The sequence below is a fragment of the Ovis aries genome, chromosome 14 (assembly GCF_016772045.2).
Source record: "Ovis aries strain OAR_USU_Benz2616 breed Rambouillet chromosome 14, ARS-UI_Ramb_v3.0, whole genome shotgun sequence".
In the NCBI taxonomy this organism is placed as follows: domain Eukaryota; kingdom Metazoa; phylum Chordata; class Mammalia; order Artiodactyla; family Bovidae; genus Ovis; species Ovis aries.
Window position 1 is genome coordinate 63,140,737 of NC_056067.1, and position 16,176 is coordinate 63,156,912.

Below are 16,176 nucleotides of genomic sequence, written 5' to 3' on the forward strand. Positions count from 1 at the left end.
AGGCGCGCATCGGAGCAATGATTTCAGCGAGCCCAGACGCTTCCATCTTCCCATACGTAGAAAAGCGCTAAATTCCTTAACTTGGGATAGCGGGTTTTCTTTAATTGGCGGTAGCGTTCGAGGTTCAGATTATCTGCCTTTTGTTGCGAAGCTTCTTTATTACCTGCCCCCTCCCCTCGCCTCCTCTGAGCAGTTCTCTCGGGATTACTTGGGATGCTACTTCCCGGGCTTGAGTCCTAGGAATATCTGACGAATAACACAAAACTCTCAACGTTTAGGCTGCGTGTGTATTTTCGGCAGACACGCATCACACAACTCAGCAGATTCCTGGTTCTCACTAGAATGGGGCTACAGACACCTGCCTCTCAGACTCCAGTGAGGGTCAAATGAGGGCGTGCTCGAGCAGCGGGAAGCAGCTGTGCGCTGTTGTTCAGTCGCTCAGTCGGCTCCGACTCCACGACCCCTGGACTGCGGCACGGCAGGACTCCACTATCTTCCAGAGTTTGCGCAAACCCATGTCCATTGAGTCGGTGATGCCATCCAACCACCTCTGTGGCCCCCTTCTCCTCCTGCCATCAGTCTTTCCCAGCATCAGGGTCTTTGAATCAGTCAGTTCTTTGCATTAGGTGGACAGAGTATCGGAGCTTCAGCTTCAGCATCAGTCCTTCCAATGAATATTCAGAGTTGATTTCCTTTAGGACTGACTGGTCTGATCTCCTTGCTGTCCAAGGGATGCTGCTAAACCTCTAATGCACAGGAAAGTCCTCTTCTTTCCCCTCTCTTCCCCACTCCAGCAAGAATCATCTGGTCCAAAGGAACCTATTTACAAAACAGAAATGCTCACATGGAAACAAAGGTATGGTTACCAAAGGGGACAGCAGGTGGAGGGGGGAGATGAGCTGGGAGTTTGGGGTTAACATATACTTACTACCATCGATAAGACAGGTAAACAGGGACCTCCCTGGTGGCCCAGCGGTTAGGGCTCCAGGCTTCCACTGCAGATGGCACAGGCTGGATCAGGGAACGAAGATCTCGCATGTCACACAGGATAGCCAGGAAGAAGGGAGGGATTACAACAAAAAACTGGTAGACGAGAAGGAGCTGTTGTACAGCACAGGGGACTCGACTCAATGTCCTGTGTCAACAACAACCTAAAGGGAAAAGAGGCTGGAGAAGAATATCTGTGTGAATATAAGAATGGGTATAGATGTGCATAGCTGAATTGCTGTGCATACTCTTGAAACTGACAACATCGCAGATGAACTATGCAAAAAGAGAGATGAAAGTGTTAGTCGCTCAGTCGAGTCTGAAACTTTTCAATCCCAAGGACTGTAGCCCGCCAGGCCCCTCTGTCCATGGGATTCTCCAGGCAAGAATACTGGAGTCAGGGTGGTTGGCGGGGGGTTGTCAGGAAAAGGAGCTCAACTGTAAAAAAAAAAAAAAAAAAAAAGACTACTGGAGCGGGTTACCATTCGCTTCTCCAGGAGATATTCCTGATCCAGGGATCAAACCCTGGTCTCCTTCACTGCAGGCAGATTCTTTACCACTGAGCCACCAGGATCCTTCAACTACACACACATATGTACCTTACATGCTTAATTATATATGTTTATAACAGAGTGGAGAGTCGCCTCTCAAGGCTGGTGCGTTCTGCCCCCGCCCCTGCAGCCCGCAGTCAGGGTTCTGCCCAGCTCATTCCAGCCATGCCCATCTTTTTCTGCTCACACTTTCTGGTTCAATGCCAGGCTCTTTCCCTCTTTGGAGCTTTAGGGCTGAATGTCTAACCCACATCATTGCTCCAAAGAAAAGTTCACTGAAACAATTTCATTACAGAGGTCTTTCAGGTAATACTCCATATGAGCAGCTTGTTCAAAACGCTTCTCCAAGTTTCCACGCATTTTACCCCGCAGAGAATCTAAAATGGTAGTGACGCCCTGGCCTCCCTTGCTGAAGCCCCTGATATCTCCCGGTGTGCTCTCTGTCTCTATGAACCGCCTGCTCTGGGTGTTTCTTATAACTGGAATCGTGCTATGTATGTGTGGTCTTCTGTGTCTGCTTCTGTTACTTCCCTGGGGGCTTGGACGGTAAAGAATCTGCCTGCGACGCCAGAGATCCGGGTTCAACCTCTGGAGCAGGAAATGGCAGCCCACCCCAGTACTCCTGCCTGGAGAATCCCATGAACAGAGGAACCTAGTGGGCTACAGCCCGTGGGGTCACAGAGAGTCGGGCGTGAGTGAGCATATCTATGTCTCTATCTAGGTGGTCCCTTGTTATAGTTTTGATTTGCGTTTCGATAAGATTTCAGGATGTGGGGCTTTTCATGTGACTTTTAAAAGAACAGTGTGAGCATAACTGGCCTCTGCAGCTTGGCCTCTTGACCCTCTGCCCTGTTTTGAATTCTTTTTCCAGGACCTGCCCTCAACATCTGTTGAGGAAAGATGTTTTTTTTCCTTACAGCCCCGCAGGCCTGGTGAGGACGCGCCCATCAGCACAGGTTTTCCCGCTGCTGTTACAGAAGCGAAAGGCAGTAGCATTTCTTCACGCTCCACTGGTGGGTTTTGTTTTTGGTAATTGATGTCCTTTTCATTATAAGGGACTGCAATACAAAAGTAGGAAGTCAAGAAACACCTGGAGTAACAGGCAAATTTGGCCTTGGAGTACAGAATGAAGCAGGGCACAGGCTAACAGAGTTTTGCCAAGAGAACGCACTGGTCATAGCAAACACCCTCTTCCAACAACACAAGAGAAGACTCTACACATGGACATCACCAGATGGTCAACACCAAAATGAGATGTATTATATTCTTTGCAGCCAAAGATGGAGAAGCTCTATACAGTCAGCAAAAACAAGACTGTGGCTCAGATCATGAACTCCTTATTGCCAAATTCAGATTCAAATTGAAGAAAGTGGGGAAAACCACTAGACCATTCAGGTATGACCTAAATCAAATCCCTTACGATTATACAGTGGAAGTGAGAAATAGATTTAAGGGCCGAGATCTGATAGATAGAGTGCCTGATGAACTATGGACTGAGGTTCGTGACATTGTACAGGAGACAGGGATCAAGACCATCCCCATGGAAAAGAAATGCAAAAAAGCAAAATGGCTGTCTGAGGAGGCCTCACAAATAGCTGTGAAAAGAAGAGAAGCGAAAAGCAAAGGAGAAAAGGAAAGATATAAGCATCTGAAAGCAGAGTTCCAAAGAATAGCAAGGAGAGAGAAGAAAGCCTTCCTCAGTGATCGGTGCAAAGAAATAGAGGAAAATAATAGAATGGGAAAGGCTAGAGATCTCTTCAAGAAAATTAGAGATACCAAGGAACATTTCATGCAAAGATGGGCAGAATAAAAGACAGAAATGGTATGGACCTAACAGAAGCAGAAGATATTAAGAAGAGGTGGCAAGAATACACAGAAGAACTGTACAAAAAAGATCCTCACAACCCAGATAATCACGATGATGTCATCATTCACCTAGAGCCAGACATCGTGGAATGCGAAGTCAAGTGGGCCTTAGGAAGCATCACTATGAACAAAGCTAGTGGAGGTGATGAAATCCCCAGTTGAGCTATTTCAACTCCTGAAAGATGATGCTGTGAAAGTGCTGCACTCAATATGCCAGCAAATTTGGAAAACTCAGCAGTGGCCACAGGACTGGAAAAGGTCAGTTTTCATTCCAATCCCAAAGAAAGGCAATGCCAAAGAATGCCCAAACTACTGCACAATTGCATTCATCTCACATGCTAGTAAAGTAATGCTCAAAATTCTCCAAGCCAGGCTTCAGCAATATGTGAACTGTGAACTTGCAAATGTTCAAGTTGGTTTTAGAAAGGCAGAGGAACCAGAGATCAAATTGCCAACATCCGCTGGATCATGGAAAAGCAAGAGAGTTCCAGAAAAACATCTATTTCTGCTTTATTGACTATGCCAAAGCCTTTGACTATGTGGATCACAATAAACTGTGGAAAATTCTGAAACAGGTGGGAATACCAGACCACCTGACCTGCCTCTTGAGAAATCTGTATTCAGGTCAGGAAGCAACAGTTAGAACTGGACATGGAACAACAGACTGGTTCCAAATAGGAAAAGGAATACGTCAAGGCTGTATATTGTCACCCTGCTTATTTAACTTATATGCAGAGTACATCATGAGAAACTCTGGGCTGGAGGAAGCACAAGCTGGAATCAAGATTGCTAGGAGAAATATCAATAACCTCAGATATGCAGATGACACCATCTTTATGGCAGAAAGCGAAGAAGTAAAGAGCCTCTTGATGAAAGTGAAAGAGGAGAGTGAAAAATTTGGCTTAAAGCTCAACATTCAGAAAACTAAGATCATGCCATCTGGTCCCATCATTTCATGGCAAATAGATGGGGAAAACAGTGGAAACAGTGGCTGACTTTATTTTCCTGGGCTCCAAAATCACTGCAGATGGTGACTGCAGCCATGAAATTAAAAGATGCTTACTCCTTGGAAGGAAAGTTATGGCCAACCTAGACAGCATATTAAAAAGCAGAGACATTACTTTGCCAACAAAGATCTGTCTAGTCAAGGCTATGGTTTTTCCTGTGGTCATGTATGGATGTGAGAGTTGGACTATAAAGAAAGCTGAGTGCTGAAGAATTGATGCTTTTGAGCTGTGGTGTTGGAGAAGACTCTTGAGAGTCCCTTGGACTGCAAGGAGATCCAACAAGTCCATCCTAAAGGAGACCAGTCCTGGGTGTTCATTGGAAGGACTGATGTTGAAGCTGAAACTCCAAATACTTTGGCCACCTGATGCGAAGAGCTGACTCATTTGGAAAGACCCTGATGCTGGGAAAGAATGAAGGCAGGAGGAGAAGGGGACGACAGAGGATGAGATGGTTGGATGGCATTACTGACTCAATGGACATGAGTTTGGGTGAACTCCGGGAGTTGGTGATGGACAGGGAGGCCTGGTGTGCTGCAGTCCATGGGGTCACAAAGAGTCGGACTCGACTCTGCAGCTGAACTGAACTGAATAAGTGGCATCTCTACATTCATTCAAATGAACTGATTTGTAAACAGAAACAGACCCACAGGCTTAGAAAACCAACTTATGATTATGAAAATCAAAAGACAGGAGAAGGAAGACAGTAAAAGGTTGAGTTTAACAGATACACACTACTTATCAGATGGATAATCCAGAAGGACCTACTGTTAGCGCAGGGACATCTACTGAACACACTGAAAGAACCTATATGGGAAAAGACCCCAAAGAAGAATAGATACACGTCTGTGCCTTACTGAATCAAGTTCCTGTTCACCTAAAACAAACCCAAGTTCAGATAGCAAATCTACTTCAACCGAAAAAAGTTACCAAAAAAAAAAAAAAAAAGCATTGGGTCGCGGGGCTATGCTGCCTCCTTGTGGCCACCTTTGGTGACAACAACTGTAAAACCTGGGCTCATGGACGTTTAACGTTACCCGGGCCTGAGGGGATGGATGTAAGGAAACCACGTGTCCTCAGCAGAAGTCCTCCGGTAGGTCTGCGGAAAAGAAAGGAAAACAGGGCAGACGGTCAAGAGGCCACTCTCCAGAGGTCAGTTTTACTCACACTTTTTTTTTTTTTTTAAAATCACACGGAAACCTTTCACCACGGAATAATTTTAGAGAAATGCGAATCAAAACTAGAATAGTTACCACCTGATCAGGCAAGCCCACCCCTTGCCTTACATCCGGATAAAATCAGAATTTAAAATGATACTTACTCCCTTATTTCACAGCAGCACAATTCACAAATTCCAAGACACAGCATCAACCCAACGTCCATCAATAGAGAGATGAAGAGTAACTGCTCCATTTAGATGCTGGAATACACTCAGCCATCAAAGGCAGCAACAAAAAGGCCATTAACAGCAGCACGATGGACCGAGAGATTTATCCTACTGAGAGAAGTCAGAGAGAGAAAGAGAAATATTACAGCACTTACAGGTGGAACCTATAAATCGGTTCAAATGGACAAACTCATAAACAGAAAGAGACTCACAGGCTAATAAAGCCCACCGATGATTATTTCAACAAAGGGAGGGGAAGGGAGACATTTAGAGGTTGGATTTACACATACACACTCTGCTATGCTCAGCTGGGTCGACTCTTCGCGGCCCCGTGACTGTAGCCAGGCTCCTCTGTCCATAGGATTCTCCAGGCAAGAATACTGGAGTGGGTTTCCATTTCCTTCTCCAATGCATGAAAGCGAAAAGTGAAAGTGAAGTCGCTCAGTTGTGCCCGACTCTTAGCGACCCCATGGACTGCAGCCCACCAGGCTCCTCCGTCCATGGGATTTTCCAGGCAAGAGTACTGGAGTGGGGTGCCATTGCATATACACACTTCCGCTGCTGCTGCTGCTAAGTCACTTCAGTCATGTCCGACTCTGTGCGACCCCACAGACGGCAGCCCACCAGGCTCCCCCGTCCCTGGGATTCTCCAGGCAAGAACACTGGAGTGGGTTGCCATTTCCTTCTCCAATGCATGAAAGTGAAGTCGCTCAGTCGCATCTGACTCTTAGCGACCCCACGGACTGCAGCCCACCAGGCTCCTTTGTCCATGGGATTTTCCAGGCAAGAGTACTGGAGTGGGGTGCCATTGATATACACACTACTAGATATCAAAGAGACAATCCCGAAAACCCTGCTGAATAGCACAGGGCAGTCTACTGAACACACTGATGGAGCCGGCATGGGAAAGACCCCTAAAAGAACAGAACAGATACACCTCTATATAGAACTGGATCAAGTTCTTGTCAACCTAAAACAGAGCAGCAGGCATCGACTCTAATCCAAAGGAAAAGAAAAACGCAATTCCCCAAAAGCGTGGAGCATGACCTCGCCGGCCCTCTCCCCGAGCGTGCGGCGGCCGAGGTCTGGGCCCCCTCCCTCTACGTGAGCCTCGGGGTAGGACTCGATGAGGGCCGATCTGCCGGGACGGTGTCCGGGCCCCTCCGCTGCACGCGGCGGCGCGGGGCACGCGGGCCGGGCGGCGGGGCCGGGGCGCGGGGGCTCGGGGGGGTGGCCGGCGTCCCGGGAGCGCCCCCGCGTGTGGCGGTGGGGCCCGCGCTTGCTGTCCTGCCGGCCCGGCCGTGTCGCTCTCTCGGGGCCCGGCCCCGCGGCGCTCGCTGCCCGCCGTCCCGCCGCCCTGCCCGGGTGCCCGCCCGCGCTCCTCCGCTGTCCGGGGCCGAGGGTGTCGTACCCGGGCGGAGGGCCCTCGGGCCCCGAGGCGGGGAGCTGGGCCCGGCGGGTGGCGCGAGGGCCGTGGGGGCGCGGGGACGCGGCGGGAGAGCCTTCTCCCGGGCCGCCGCGGCGCTGCGGGTGGGGGCGCGCGGGCCCCGCGAGCGGCCCGGGGCCGGCGTCCTGGGCGCCGCGGGAGCGCCCCCTCCCGGTGCTGAGACCTCGGGCGCTGAGAGCCCGGGGCGGCCGGCGGGCGACTGCGTCCGGGTGGTTTCCAGTTGCCCCGGGCCCCACCGCCTGCGCCGTCGGTGCCCCTCTCCGTCCGTCCGTCCGGCTGCCGATCCCCGGGCCGCGCCCCGGTGCGTCTCGCTTCCCCGCCCGCGCGGCCCCCTGCGCTGCGCGTAGCTGCCCTCTGTCCGCCGACGGCGTTGCTGGGCGAGGGGCGTCCCGGTGGCCTCGCCCGAGCGCGGGTCGGGCCCCTCGGCGGGTGGACGCGAGGGCGCGTCGGCCGTCCCCGGACCCGCGCCGGGCCCACGACCGGGGTCGCCGCCTCGCTCCTCCACGCCGCCGCGGCGCGCTGCGCCCCTCGGGAACCCACGTGGGCGGTCGGTCGTCCTCGCCGCGGGCGGGGCGGGCGGGGCGGGCCCCCGGTGGTCGCCCTCCCCCTTCCTCACTTCGTGGGTTTCTGCTGTGGAGCATCGACCCGCGCCCGGCACGCCCGGCTCCTCGTGCTCGCTTCTCTGGAGAAGGGCATGGCAACCCACTCCAGGATTCTTGCCTGGAGAAGCCCACGGACAGAGGAGCCTGGCGGGCTACAGTCCATGGGGCACTAACACTTTCATCACTTTCACGTGGAGCAGGAAGAAATGCTGCCGCCTTGTGGCCACTTTGGGCCGCTTGTGCCCAGCAGGGCACTTACTACCTGGCAGGCCTCGGTCAGTCAGTGCAGCCAGTCAGTCGTGTCCGACTCCTCGCGACCCCATGGACCGCAGCACGCCAGGCCTCCCTGTCCATCACCAACTCCCGGGGTTTACTCAGACTCATGTCTATCGAGTCAGTGATGCCATCCAGCCATCTCATCCTCTGTCATCCCCTTCTCCTCCTGCCCCCAATCCCTCCCAGCATCACAGTGTCTTTTCACATGAGTTAGTTCTTCACATCAGGTGGCCAAGGTATTGGAGTTTCAGCTTCAGCATCAGTCCTTCCAGTGAATATTCAGGACTGATTTCCTTTGGGATGGACTGGTTGGATCTCCTAGCAGTCTAAAGGACTCTCAAGAGCCTTCTCCAGCACCACAGTTCAAAAGAATCCATTCTTTGATGCTCAGGTTTCATTTTAGTCCAACTCTCACATCCATATGTGACTACTGGAAAAACCATAGCTTTGACTAGACGGACCTTTGTTGGCAAAGCCTGCAGCGATGTAAGGAAAAAACACCTGTCCTCCAATAATGCCCTCAGTTAGGTCTTGGAAAAAAGAATTTTAAACAGCAGACAGTCCAGAGGCCAATCTCCAGAGGTCTGTTTTACTCACACTTTTTTTTTTTTTAAAATCTCATGAACAGTCTCTACACCATGAAATCTTAGAGAAACTCAAATCAAAACTGCAAAGAGGCATCACCTCACACGGGTTAAATGGCCTTTGTCAGAAGGTGTACAAACAATAAATGCTGGAGAGGGTGTGGAGAAGGGAACCCTCCTACACTGATGTTGTCAATGTCGATTGTTAACAGGCAGGATGGAGGTCAGGGAGGAGGTTCTTTAAACAATAAAAAGTGATTGAAGTCACCACACTTCTCCCATACAGAAAGAAGAAACTCCAAATCAATTAAAGAGCGAAATGGAAGAATGATGACTCTTTAACCCTTGATGAAAATATAGACATCCTATGGTTTGACATGTTTTGCAGCGATTTCCTTTTGGGTGACTTCCTATTTGAGGAAAGAAAAATAAAACAAAAGTCAACAGAAGGGACCTACTGCCCTTAAAAGCCTTATGGACTGTAGGGAAAACCTCACTGGAAGAAAAAGGTAGCCCTCAGAATGGGAAATAAATGTTTGCAAATGAAGATGCCCACAAGGAATTCATCTCCAAAACAGGCAAACAGCTCATGAGCTCATCATCAAAAATACAAGGAACCCAACAGAAAAAATGGGTCAAAGTTCTAAATGGATATTTCTGTAAAGAAGGCATATATATGGACGTAAAGCACATGAAAAAGAAGAAAAACCCCTCAGCGTCACTAATTATTGGGGCTTCCCTTGTGGCTCAGCTGGTAAAGAATCCGCCTGCAATGCAGGAGACCTGGGTTTGATCCCTGGGTGGGGAAGATCCCCTGGAGAAGGGAAAGGCTACCCACTCCAGTGTTCCGGCCTGGAGAATTCCATGGACTGTATAGTCTGTGGGGTCGCAAAGAGTCGGACATGGCTTCACTAATTATTAGAGAAATGCAAATATGGAGTATTACCTGACAGATCTCTGTAATGAAATTGTTTCAGTGAACTTTTCTTTGGAGCGGTGGTGTGGGTCAGAAATATCTACAGAGGAAAGGCAGCACACTCAGCCCTGAAGCCCTGATGAGGGAATGAGCCTGGCATTGCACCCAGAAAATATGAGCAGAAAAAGATGGATATGGCTGGAATGAGCTGAGCTGAACGCTGACTGCAGAATGCAGGGGCAGGGTCAGGACGCGCCAGCCTTGGGAGGCGACTCTTCACTTTCAGTTATAACCATCCAGTTCCAGTTCAGTCACTCAGTCTGTCCGACTCTTTGCGGCCCCATGGATCGCAGCACGCCAGGCCTCCCTGTCCATCACCAACTCCCGGAGTTTACTCAGACTCACGTCCATCGAGTCCGTGATGCCATCCAGCCATCTCATCCTCTGTCATCCCCTTCTCCTCCTGCCCACAATCCCTCCCAGCATCAGGGGCTTTTCCAATGAGTCAACTCTTCGCATGAGGTGGCCAGAGTACTGGAGTTTTAGCTTTAGCATCATTCCTTCCAAAGAACACCCAGGACTGCTCTCCTTTAGGATGGACTTGTTGGATCTCCTTGCAGTCCAAGGGACTCTCAAGAGTCTTCTCCAACACCACAGTTCAAAAGCATCAATTCTTCAGCACTCAGCTGTCTTCACAGTCTAGCTTTCACATCCATACATGACCACAGGAAAAACCATAGCCTTGACTACAGGGACCTTTGTTGGCAAAGTAATGTCTCTGCTTTTCAATATGCTATCAAAGTTGGTCATAACTTTCCTTCCAAGGAGTAAGTGTCTTTTAGTTCATGGCTGCAATCACTGTCTGCAGTGATTTTGGAGCCCAGAAAAATAAAGTCTGACACTGTTTCCACTGTTTCCCCACATATTTGCCATGAAGTGATGGGACCAGATACCATGATCTTAGTTTTCTGAATGTTGAGCTTTAAGCCAACTTTTTCACTCTCCTCTTTCACTTTCATCAAGAGGCTCTTTAGTTCCTCTTCACTTTCTGCCATAAGGGTGTGTCATCTGCATATCTGAGGTTATTGATATTTCTCCTAGCAATCTTGAGTCCAGCTTGTGCTTCCTCCAGTCCAGCATTTCTTATGATGTACTCTGCATAGAGGTTAAATAAGCAGGGTGACAATATACAGGTATCTCTTCACTGTATTCCTTTTCCTATTTGGAACCAGTCTGTTGTTCCATGTCCAGTTCTAACTGTTGCTTCCTGACCTGAATACAGATTTCTCAAGAGGCAGGTCAGGTGGTCTGGTATTCCCATCTCTTTCATAAATTTTCCACAGTTTATTGTGATCCACATAGTCAAAGGCTTTGTCATAGTCAATAAAGCAGAAATAGATGTTTTTCTGGAACTCTCTTGCTTTTTCCATGATCCAGCGGATGTTGGCAATTTGATCTCTGGTTCCTCTGCCTTTTCTAAAACCAGCTTGAGCATCAGGGAGTTCACGGTTCACGTATTGCTAAAGCCTGGCTTGGAGAATTTTGAGCATTACTTTACTAGCGTGTGAAATGAGGGCAATTGTGCGGTAATTTGAGCATTCTTTGGCATTGCCTTTCTTTGGGATTGGAATGAAAACTGACCTTTTCCAGTCCTGTGGCCACTGCTGAGTTTTCCAAATTTACTGGCATATTGAGTGCAGCACTTTCACAGCATCATCTTTCAGGATTTGAAATAGCTCAACTGGAATTCCATCACCTCCACTAGCTTTGTTCATAGTGATGCTTTCTAAGGCCCACTTGACTTCACATTCCAGGATGTCTGGCTCTAGGTGAGTGATCACACCATTGTGATTATCTGGGTCATGAAGCTCTTTTTCGTACAGTTCCTCTGTGTATTCTTGCCACCTTTTCTTACTATCTTCTGCTTCTGTTAGGTCCATACCATTTCTGTCCTTTATCGAGCCCATCTTTGCATGAAATATTCCCTTGGTATCTCTAATTTTCTTGAAGAGATCTCTAGTCTTTCCCATTCTGTTGTTTTCTTCTATTTCTTTGCACTGATCGGTGAGGAAGGCTTTCTTCTCTCTCCTTGCTATTCTTTGGAACTCTGCATTCAGATGCTTATATCTTTCCTTTTCTCCTTTGCTTTTCGCTTCTCTTCTTCTCATAGCTGTTTGTAAGGCCTCCTCAGACAGCCATTTTGCTTTTTGCATTTCTTTTCCATGGGGATGGTCTTGATCCCTGTCTCCTGTACAATGTCACGAACCTCAGTCCATAGTTCATCAGGCACTCTGTCTATCAGATCTAGTACTTTAAGTATATTTCTCACTTCCACTGTATAATCATAAGGGATTTGATTTAGGTCATACCTGAATGGTCTAGTGGTTTTCCCCATTTCTTCCATTTAAGTCTGAATTTGGCAATAAGGAGTTCATGATCTGAGCCACAGTCAGCTCCCGGTCTTGTTTTTGCTGACTGTATAGAACTTCTCCATCTTTGGCTGCAAATAATATAACCAATCTGGTTTTGGTACCATAGATGTATGTAATTAAACATATAAATTATATATGTGTGTGTAGTTGAAGGATCCTGGTGGCTAAGTGGTAAAGAATCTGCCTTCAGTGAAGGAGACCAGGGTTTGATTCCTGGATTAGGAAAATCTCCTGGAGAAGGGAATGGCAACCTGCTCCAGTATTCTTTTTTTTTTTTTTTGCAGTTGAGCTCCTTTTCCTGACAACCCCCCCAACCACCCTGACTCCAGTATTCTTCCCTGGAGAATCCCATGGACAGAGGGGCCTGGCGGGCTACAGTCCTTGGGATTGAAAAGTTTCAGATTCGGCTGAGTGACAAACGCTTTCACCCTCTCTTTTTGCATCGTTCATCTGCGATGTTGTTAGTTTCAGGCGTACGCACAGCAATTCAGCTGTGCACATCTATACATATTCTTACGTATATTCTTTCCCAGCCTCTTTCCCCTTTAGGTTGTTGTTGATACAGGACATTGAGTCGAGTCCCCTGGGTTGTACCGCAGCTCCTTCTCGTTTACCAGTTTTTTGTTGTAATCCCTCCCTTCTTCCTGGCTGTCCTGTGTGACATGCAAGATCTTCGTTCCCTGATCCAGCCTGTGCCACCTGCAGTGGAAGCCTGGAGCCCTAACTGCTGGACCGCCAGGGAGGTCCCTGTTTACCTGTCTTATCGATGGTAGTAAGTATACGTTAATCCCAAACTCCCAGCTCATCCGCCACCCACACCTGCTGTCCCCTTTAGTAACCATACGTTTATTTTCCATGTGAGCATTTCTGTTTTGTAAATAGGTTCCTTTGGACCAGGTGGTTCTCTGAAGTAGGGAGGAGAGAGCTGTCTTGTGTATTACCCACTAGGTGTCACTGGCACGATGCCCCATCCGATTGTGGGACAACCAGAAAATGTCTTCAGATGTTGCCGGATACCCCTGGGGAGTGGACAGAATCAACCCAGTCAAGAACTGTTGGGTTACATCATTCAGGGACTAAGAGGGCAAGACAGAGTTGGGTGCACAGATATCTCTTTAAAGTGCTGGAGAAGACTCTTGAGAGTCCCTTGGACAGCTAGATCAAACCAGTCAATCCTCAAGGAAATCAACCCTGAATATTCATTGGAAGGACCGATGCTGAAGCTGAAACTCCAAGAGTTTGGCTACCTGATGCGAAGAGCTGACTCATTGGATAAGACCCTGATGCTGGGAAAGCTTGAAGGCAAAATGTGAGGGGACGACAGAGGATGAGATGGTTGGATGGCATCACCGACTCAATGGACATGAATCTGAGCAAACTCTGGGAGGTAGTGAAGGACAGGAAGGCCTGGCGTGCTGCAGTCCATGGGGTCGCAAAGAGTCTGATGGGACTGAAGCAACTTAGCATGCACGTAAAATCAGCACAGGAGTTAAGATAGCCCAATTAGATGAATGAAAGAGAAGCATTTTTCTCTCCCTCACTGGACAACACACACACACACACACACACACACACACACACACACAAGAAAGCAAGTGGCCCAAACTGGCTGTGGTAGCCACCTCCTGACCCTCCACCAAAGAGATTGTGTTAGCTTCCTCCAGCCACTGTAACAAATACCATCACCTTGATGATTGCTAAGTTGTGTTCAACTCTTTGTGACCCTATGGACTGGAGCAAGCCAGGCTTCCCTGTCCTTCACTATCTCCCATAGCCTGTCCATTGAGTTGGTGATACCATCCAACCGTCTCATCCTCTGTCGTCCCCTTCTCTTCCCGCCTTCAATCTTTCTCAGCATCAGGGTCTTTTCCAATGAGTCAGTTCTTCGCATCAGGTGGCCAAACTCTTGGGAGTTTCAGCTTCAGCACTGGTCCTTCCAATGAATATTCAGAGTTGATTTCCTTTAGGATTGATTGGTTTGATTGACTTGGTGACCTAGAACAACATAAATGTATTCGATCACAGTTCCAGAGGCCGGATGTCCAAACTCAAGGTGTCAGAGCCAGGGGCGGGGGTGGGATCGGGACACACTCTCAGAGGCTGATGCCTTTTGCAGCTTCTGGGGCTCCAGCCACCCTGGGTTGGGGCTGCATCATCCCTGCCTCTGCCCGCCCTCCCCTCATCTCCTCTTCCTCTGCCCTCTGTCTTCTCTTCTGAGGACGCTTGGAGCTAGGCTCCGCCTGGGTAGTCTAGGACAGTCTCATCTCAACACCCATACTTACATCTGCACAGACCATTTTCCGGGGACTCCCCTGGTGTCCAGTGGTTACGACTTCACCTTCCAATGCAGGGGGTGGGGATTCGATCCCTGGTCAGGGAGCTAAAACCCCACATGCCTTGGGGCCAAAAAACCAGAACACAAAAAACAGAAGCGATATTGCAACAAATTCAAAAAAGACTTTAAAAATGCTCCACATTAAAAAAAAAAAAATCTTAAAAAAAACCCCTTTTTCCAAATTAGCTCCATTCACAGGTACTGGGGGGAGGACCAGACATATCATTTAGGGGAAACACCTCCGTTCAACCTGACCCTCAACAGTGACCTGATTTGGGGTGACATCAGTAATTGTTGGACCCCGTCTTGCAGGAGGAATCCTCAGGATGTTACTGAACCCAAAGCCTGCCACACCCCTGGGCTTGTACTTCTGTGAAGTGGAATTCCTTCTGGCTTTTGCCTGGGGTGAAGGTCAGCTCAGCTTAAAGCCTTTTTAAAAAACTGGAATATAATTGCTTTACAATGCGGTGTTAGTTTCTGCTGTACAACAACGCGGATCATATATACATATATCCCCTCCTCCTGAACCTCCCTCCACCCTCATCCCGCCCTCTGGGTCATCACAGAGCCCTGAGCTGAGCTCCCCGTCTACACAGCAGCTTCCCACTAGCCATCTATTTTACACATGGACGTGTGCACACGTCAGGTCAGCTTAACCCCTTCATGTCCCGTGATCGGCAGCCCAAGCCATCCCGACACAGTTCTCAAGCCCCAAAGGGCAGCATGAAGGATGTGACCCCGGCCTGGTCTCTCGTGGTGAAGAGCCCACCCGAGCACCCCTTCCACGGTGCGCCCTGGGTCCGTGCACGACTTTGCCACCATCTCCTCTCTGGGCTGCTTCTGCGGGTTTGGGTTTTGTGTTGCGCCGTCTTGTTGGAGATCGGTTTGATCGTCTTCCGTCCGTCTGAAGGTTGTAGCTGGGTTTGTGAACCACCTCAAAGCCTTCAGAGAAACAGTCAAGGGTGAAGCTGATGTGTGACTCCACGCTTGTGGTCTTCGGGGTTTCTTGGTTTCAGAAAGGAAGCGGATGTTGGTTGTGAAGGTTTGTGGTTAGCATCAGCTGTGGGCCGCAGGTTGCTTGCATGTACGTAACAGACAAATCTCCGTGCAGTCAGAGGTTCTCATGGACATTAGGACCTATAACCCTCCCCCAGAAAGAGAGTGCGCTGTAGAATCAGACTCTGAATTCCAACCCCTCTTCTTGCTAACACACCCCAAGTTTTTTTTTTGAAAGCAGATAGTGGGGAGTTTGTGATTTTAAAAATCTGTTTTTTCCGTTGATTTGCTTGCCAACAACCCTGGTGAAGCTGATTCTTTTTAATTTAAGCAGAAAGGATCTTTGCTTAAGGATTTTGTAAAGAACAGTGTGGCCGGCAGAAAAGTGGGTGCCCCTGAAGGTGTTCACATCCTAATCCACAGAACCTTCTGCTTTACAGGGCAAAGGAGGAGCGAGGTGGATGATGGGTTCCAGTCCCTAACAGCCAGTGTCAAAGGAGGAAGATGATCTTGGATCGTCTGAATGGGCCAAGCAATATCAAGAGTCCTGGAGAGGACTATTGAGAGTCCCTTAGACTGCAAGGAGACCAAACCAGTCAATCGTCAAGGAAATCAACTCTGAGTATTCATCGGAAGGACTGATGCTGAAGCTGAAGCTCCAATACTTTGGCCACCTGATGGGAACAACCAACTCATTGGAAAAGACCCTGATGCTGGGAAAGACTGAGGGCAGGAGAAGAAGGGGGCGACAGAGGATGAGATGGTTGGCATCACCGACTCAATGGACATGAGT